This window comes from Peromyscus californicus, unplaced genomic scaffold (genome assembly GCF_007827085.1).
Source record: "Peromyscus californicus insignis strain IS unplaced genomic scaffold, ASM782708v3 Scaffold_12__1_contigs__length_115047231, whole genome shotgun sequence".
Classification (NCBI taxonomy): Eukaryota; Metazoa; Chordata; class Mammalia; order Rodentia; family Cricetidae; genus Peromyscus; species Peromyscus californicus.
In genome coordinates, this window is record NW_026294413.1 from 71240204 (window position 1) to 71247938 (window position 7735).

Genomic DNA, 7735 nt, shown 5'->3' on the forward strand with positions numbered 1-7735 from the left:
AAACTGATGAGAGACTTAATTACCTGTGTCTTTCTTATAAAATACAACATTATTCAGAAGTGTCACCTGACATATTCTAGGTCCTGCCCACAGGAGGAGACCATGCCAATCATGGACACCAGGGGGCAGGAGTTATGAACATTGAATTTCAATTCTACAATCACAGTTCTCTCTCAACAAGGAGTGTTAACGAACCAGTAAGTACCCCCTCCTCCGTCTCTCTCCCTCCCTCCGTGTGCGTGTGTGTGTGTGTGTGTGTGTGCGTGTGCGTGTGTGTGTGCGTGTGCGTGCGCGTGTGTGTGTGTGTGTGTGTGTGTGTGTGTGTGTGTGTGTCTGTGTCTGTGTCTGTGTCTGTGTCTGTGTCTGTGTGTCTGTGTGTGGTATTATTCAAAAGGAAGTCATTGAGAACCTTGACAGGTAGCATTCAATGAGGCAATTTTGTGCCAAATGAAGAACACAGAGTGCAGAATCCTCTTCAGACAGATCAGAGTGCACAATGAGGCAGCAGTGAGCAGTGAGAGCAGAAAAGAACACTGGAAGGAGTTAGGGAGGAGAGATAAAGATTCCAACACCAGAAAGTGTCTGGAAATAAACCAACATGACTTTGAGTTAAGAAGCCAAGATGCAAATAGACATAATGTAAAACAGCATTATCTAAAGGCTGTGAAATCTTGATCACAACGCCTATGTGTACAATGAATGAAAGTGGGTCACATGAATAAGTCTAACTTAGTCATCTGTCCTAGCCAAATCCAAAATAATTTTATGGTCTCTTTATCACCAACTGGAAAGTGAAAATTGTAGTTGAGGGGTATTTGGTGAAGAACAGTCTTCAAATTATTTTACTTTTGAACACCATTTAAAACTGAAGACCATGTGATCATCCACTGGGCTCTCCTTAGACCTTGAGTCTGTTTGGGTAAGGGACTCTGGAGCATGTGCTTCATTCTCCCCTCATTAAATATTCTTCCAGTCTGAATAATTTATCACCTACATGTTCTACAAAGAATATCTTAATGTAACAATTTATCACATTAATACTCATATTATGTTTTTACATGCATAAATCTAGTTTTGGAGAAATTGGATGAATTTATTAAACAACAATCTCAGTATCAGACGTGGGAGTTATTGTTCATGGAGGCACCAGAGGTATACAAAACAACACTCAATATTGGCATGGTTCTTGGTCACTCACTGTAACCAGATGGTGAGAGCCTATGTCTAAAGCAATCCACATTCTACTGATGCATGACATAGAGAAATCAACCTTGAACTGACTGGGGGAATGGTCCTCCCTGCTGGTTAGCTTTCATAGCCCTGGAAGGTTCGATGCAGGCTGCTGAGGAAGAAAGGATAGCAGTAGTATTAACCAGAGCTGGACCCTGCATGTTACAGTACTGAACTTCCAGTAATATGTGCTCAGTGGTGCAATAATGGCCTGACTGCTACAGAATAGCAATGCTTTCTGATTGGATTAGAAGCCTACCAGAGGAAAGAATTCCTGCCTAGTATTGTAACATGGCCCCAAATCCCATGGTTCAAGAGGTCATAGGTACTAGGGGAAAACTACTATAAGGTTATTTTGCTAAATGCTCATGCCAAACTGCCTTCTAAGTGTGTGTTTATCCTCACAGATCATTGCTGGTCTCCATTTTGGTTGGAATACATGTTTCAGGGAGTTTCCATAAGAGGTTTTCCATATTATTTTGTTCAAAATGCCATTAATGTTTGTTATCCCTACCCCACATTCCTCCCTCTACCTTGACCTCTCATCCTCATCTCTTTGAATCCTGCTTGTTCCATTTCCCCTTTTATGGAAGTCTTTTTTCTGTTTCCCCTTCCTCTGACCATTCTGATCCTCTCTCATGACCTCTTATTGACACCTAACATCAATGGATATTTCAAATGAAACACACATATCAAATATAGCACCCATATACTTGAGAAAAATACTCAGTTTTTCTAGGTCTGGGTTATCTTGCTCTGCATGACTGTTTCCAGTTCCACTCATTTACCTGAAATTTTCATAATTTCATTTTTCTTATTAGCTGAAGAATATCCCACTGTACAAATGTAACACATTTTTACAATTCACTCATCAGCTGATGGACATCTAGAGTGTTTCCAGTTCCTAGTGATTATGAATACAGCAGCAGTGAACATGGAAGAGCAAGAATCGCTGTAGAAAGATGTAGACTCTTTTGGTTAATTCTTCAAAACTGGTATAACTAGATCTTGTGGTAGATTTATGTCAGAATTTAGAGGGAACTCCCTACTGATTTCCATATGTTTGTGCCCATTTCCATTCACATTGGCAATGAATAACTTTTCTCCCTCATGTCATCCCCTCAGCTGGTGGCCTGGTCCTCTGGCTCTTACAGTCCCTCCTGCTCCTTTGCTGGGGTGTTCCCTGGCCTTAGGTGTAGGGACCGCATTGCAGATGAATTAACTGGGACTAGAGAACTTATGATATTTATTCTCTACTTTTTGAGTAGTTGTCTCTGATTGTAGTAGCCACTCTGCTTCAAAATAAAGCTTCTTTAGCGAGGGCTAAGAACTACTCTTACCTCTGTGTGTTGGTGGTGACCATGTAGGAGGAGCTGCAGTTGGCAATGAAGCTTATGGAGAATGGCTCACCAGTGAGCACAAGTAAGATGAGTGTGCTCTGGAGAGGCAATGCTCCCCTCCCCCAGGGGGTGTCTCTATAATGCTTTGTACTTCTGCTGGCCCTTCTCCTGCTTGCTGCTCTATTGTCCTTACTGCATTTGGCATGGTATGATTGCTTAGTGGGAGAATCCCACTGTATCTAGTGTAAAATGATTGTTTTATGGGAAAATCCCATTCCTCACTGGGCAATTTACTTGCAGTTCACAATGAAGATATTTTTATAGAGCAATGAGTGAGGCTCAGAGATGTGAGAGTGGCTGATAAAAACAAGGCAGTTTCAGGCATTATAGACACATGAATTTCGCCTGTGGAAAAACAAACTAATAATTAAAGAAGGCAATTATGTCCCTACATCTAAGGTTAGGTCTGAGTTCCTTGGTCATGTAGCTTACAGAATTAATCTCAGGTTTCAGTGTGCACATCAAGAAAACAAAGTTGTGAATGAAAATTAAATGACCTTACTGTGTGTAAAGAAAAACTGATGGTTAGCTAGACCACTCGATTAAGGTTCTGTTGAATAAAATAAGGATAAAAATCTGCTACACTATAACCACAAACTGCTGCCTGCCCGTACACAGGAACTGGCTGAAATATAGTTGACTTGCTGAAAACTTAGTTAATCAATAATACAAGAATCATTGCTTTAGGGTGAAGATGTTATGGTTGATAAATGAATACAAAGGATAATGTTTAATTACATGTAGGCTTCTAATAAAGCATGTAACTTGTGATCATAATGTGATTTCTTCCTGTGTAAGGATTTTAATTTGATTTTAGAAAATATGTAACTTGCAGTTGTGAGGTGATTTCCTTCTTGCATAGAGATTTTTGTCTTAGGTTGTATAAAATGGTTAAGAGAAAAATAAAGACACAGATAAGCATTCTGTGTGTGTTTAGCCTCCGACTCCACATCTTCTCTCCAGTTTCCCTGACCTGCTGCAGCTGGGCACTGGCAGTGTATAATTATGAGTCTTTAGAATATAGTTAGAAGCTGTATTGATTTAGGAAAATGGTTGTAGAAGGTTCTCTTCCAGGGTCCATGAGCTCTCCAGCCACGTGTAGTTAACTAGGTTTACAGTATTGGGTCTGAATTCATTGCTACTGAGCAATCTTGAATTCAATAAGGCATACGTTAGTTTCCCCAAAGATAATAGTGCTATTATTGTTCCCTTGTGAACATCTTGCCATATGATTATTGTTTTGGTTCATAGTCTTAACACAACTTGGTAGGATTATTTTTTGCTTTTCTCCCTTGGATTCTTGTATGGCACCTTCATATACTAAGAGAATTTGTCCTCAGGGAAGAGTCTTCAGGTCATTTCTAGCTAAGTTCCTCCAAGTCCTATGTCTAAACTATGTGATGTCATTAGAAACAGTGTATCACCTTGAATTTCTATGAGGCAATCAAAGGCAATGGCAATAGCCTGTTTCATTTGGAGGAGTCTCTGGAAGCCCCAACTAACAACTTGAAGAGAGGTTTCCCATGCCTGGCACTGGTATTTTTTTTTTATTAGAGTTGGCATTCATTCCAGGTTTGACAAGCACTCTTCTGGGAGATTCTATCCTATGCTGTGCCATCAAAGCAGTTTTTGAGTTTAAAAATTGAGTTTCACATCTCATTTTGCCCCCTAAAGAGTAAGACAGCAAATACTACTTTGTTGTTCTTTGTGACCACAAACATGAATATTTTTTTAGAGACACCATGGCGCTTGATTTCAGATCTTTCTTGCTTTATAGGGAGATAAATATGAATACTAGAGCATTTTACTTTAAACCAGTATTTTGTTTCCAGAATTGAGATGGATCAAAACTTTGACTTCTCTTCTCACACTGAAGAATTATCTGAAAACCTAACCCCAGGTGAGTGACTACACCACACCCTCAGGATTTAAGCAAAGTGCAATAGCCTATGAGAGTGGATGTTAAGGGGGAAGAATTTTTCAAAAGAGTTCTTCATGACCAGGTTGCCTCCTACATGGTGTGTAGGAAAGAGATGGAGCTGCCTCTCAGGCATCATCTTGAGAGTTCCAAAGGCTGTGTTTCCTGAGCAGCTTCATGAATTGCATGCTGTTGGGGAGTGTGAAGGTTTCAATGAGAATGGCCCCACAGGCTCAAAAATCTGAATGTTTGGTTCCAAGATGGTGGACTGTTTAGGAAGGATCAGGAAGTGTGGCCTTATCAGAGGAGGTGTGTCACTGGGGTGGGCTCTGGGATCTTAAAGTCCAAGCCAGATCCAGTCTCTCCCTCTCTCTGCCTATTGCTGGTGATTAGATAGAAGCTCTCAGCTACTACTCCAGGGACATGGCTGACTGCCTGCTACTATGCATGCCACCACAATCATCATGGCTCACCCTCTGAAACTGTAATCAAGCCCTCAGTTATATGCTTTCTTCTATAAGTTGTCTTGGTCATGGTGTCTCATCACAGCAATAGAACAGTAACTGAGGCCAGAAGTTGGACTGAACTCTCTGTAACATGGACCAAGGAGAGGAAGAATCTAAATAGGTTGCAGAGGGAGACTGAAGCAGATTTTTAAGGACTGGAAATATATGTTCTCCATTTGGTCATAAATTTATGGGGTAAGAACAGAAGATTCTGGAGATTAAATCACTAAATTTTGTAAGACATCTCAGTAGAGATAAATTCCATGTTCGGGTTTTCCTGGAAGTGTTTTCTGTGAGAGGTCCTTCACATAAGGAAAGAACAGTATTTCTAGAAATCAAAGCCTGGTTGTCTCCAGCAATGACTTCCATCCTATCCTACCAGAGTATCCACAGATTCCTAGGTTTCTAGGAATTTGACCTGAGATTTGTTGCTGTTTTTCAGGAGGCTGGGTAAACCCCACTTAGAAAAGGCACAGAGCCCTCTCTCACAGGGCCATGCCCCTGTGGTTTGTATGCAGCTTCCCCTGCAGTCTCCCTCACTGTGTCACTCAGAGCACAGTAGTACAGGGCAGAGTCTGCCAGCTGCACTGAGGACTTCTGGGGGTGGAAGGAGCTGCTGCTCTTATGGAGAGTGGCCTGGAACCCTTGGTGCTCTGTCCTCTTGTTGTCTATGGCGCTCCTCAGGAGTAGCTAAGGGGCTTTGTTGAGATACAGCACATACCAGAAAAGGAAAGTATCTGAGTAAGTGGTCTGATAAGTGCAGTTTATCTTCACAGGCAACCCCTCTATGACAGTAACCAGGACTTCTGTCTGGATTACTGAGTCTCCATTGCTCCTCCCTGAAAATAAATAAAATATAAATAAATAAGAACAAATTACTTTGCTATGTCAGGAAGAAGGTAAAGACTTCCAGAGTTGTAAGAAAATGACATCCACACTTAGGGTAAATGTAACTTACTGAGCATTAAGAGCAGCAGCAGAACTGAGCAGGTGTCAGGAAGCATGTTCATAGGAGAAAATGACACTTGGTTCTTGAGTGCACCAAACTCACAGGGCTAGTCTCCTGCAGGACCTTACTGAAACTGCTCACTCATAAACAAGGACCTCCTTCTGCACAGTGACAGTCTGTCATGTGAAGCCACTACCTGGATGCAGACATTGACCACTTCTGAAGGGACAGCGCCCTCTGCTGATTCCCCTTCAAACTGTACCACATGTGTCTGCACAAAATACTGTGAATAAACTTGAAACCTCACCCAAAGGAGGCAGGTCTCAAGTCCACAGTGGGATGTCTGAAATTACCAACGTTACTGAACTGTATGTATCCTGTGTGTCCCATCTGGGGCTGAGTGTGCCACAGCCTCTTCTCTGCAGCACAGTGAGTTCTGGTTCTCTGTGAAAATCACAATGTACTGCAAAAAGAAGCTTCTCTGATAAAGACTGACTGATGCACCATTGTGTGCTTATAACAATAATTCATTAAGAGTTGATCTAATAATATGTCCATTTAGCAGAGTAATAACCACAGGTTCTCTCATAGGGTCTATGTCTTGTCTAGTCACAAGTGCTTAGAGCCCCAAATGGTGCCACATATGAGCTTCAGCTTACGGAGCAGACCTTAAATCTAATCAGAAGTTAGTTGGTTACTCCCATTACATTTGTGCCATAATTGAACGAATGAGCATGTCTGCCAGGCTGTGGCTGTAGCTCATAGGATTTAGAGATCAGAAAGACTGGCAGTTCATTTTCTACTCCAGGAGTATGCATAGCACATTCTAGCACTATGGAGGCTGTCCAGTAGTAAGGAAGCTCAAGATGAGTATCAGCTTAATTTCTCCACGTTCTTTGACTTATTCAACAGGTTCTTACCATTGTGTTTCAAAAGGTGATCAATAGATTTGACGATATCCCATAATATATAGGGATCTATGGAACCACACTAGTCAATAGGAAGTAACCTATTCCTGGCACTTAGCTTTTTATTTGTTATCTTGTGCTGTCTAATAGGGGCATTGTTGCCCCATTACAGAGTAACTCCACTGAAACTCTTTATGTATGTGTAGATGTATTTATGAAGCTTCTATAATACACTTCTATGTGAATTTTCAAAAGGTATAATGGGAAAATCTTTTCCAGTTACATATCTGAGAAAGGTAAATATCTAGAATATAAAAAGAACTTTGAAAATCTAAACATCATTAAAACTAACAACCCAATGAAAAATAGAGCATGGAATTATACAAATAGTTCTCAAAAGATGAAGTACAAATGGTATCAACCCTACTAGATATCATGAAAATACATATAAAAATCACTTTGAGATTTTATTTTACTGAGAATGAATGGCTAATGCCCCCCCAAACCCCAAATGAATGTACCTCTGTTTAATTACCCATTCTTCAGCTAGTGGTCATCTAGGCTGTTTCTATTCCCTAGAGATCATGAAAAGACCAGCAATGAACATGGCTAATCAGAGATCTTTGGGTATATTCCAAAGAATACTTAACTGGACTATCTGGTAGATCTATTTCTAGATTTTGAGGAAACTTTACATTGACTTCCATAGTGATCCACCAGTTTGCATTCCCATCAGCATTAAATATATATTTCCCTTTCTCCAAATCCAAGCCAGTATTTCTCTTCATTTGCTTTTTGGATCCTAGCCATTCTTCCTGGAGTGC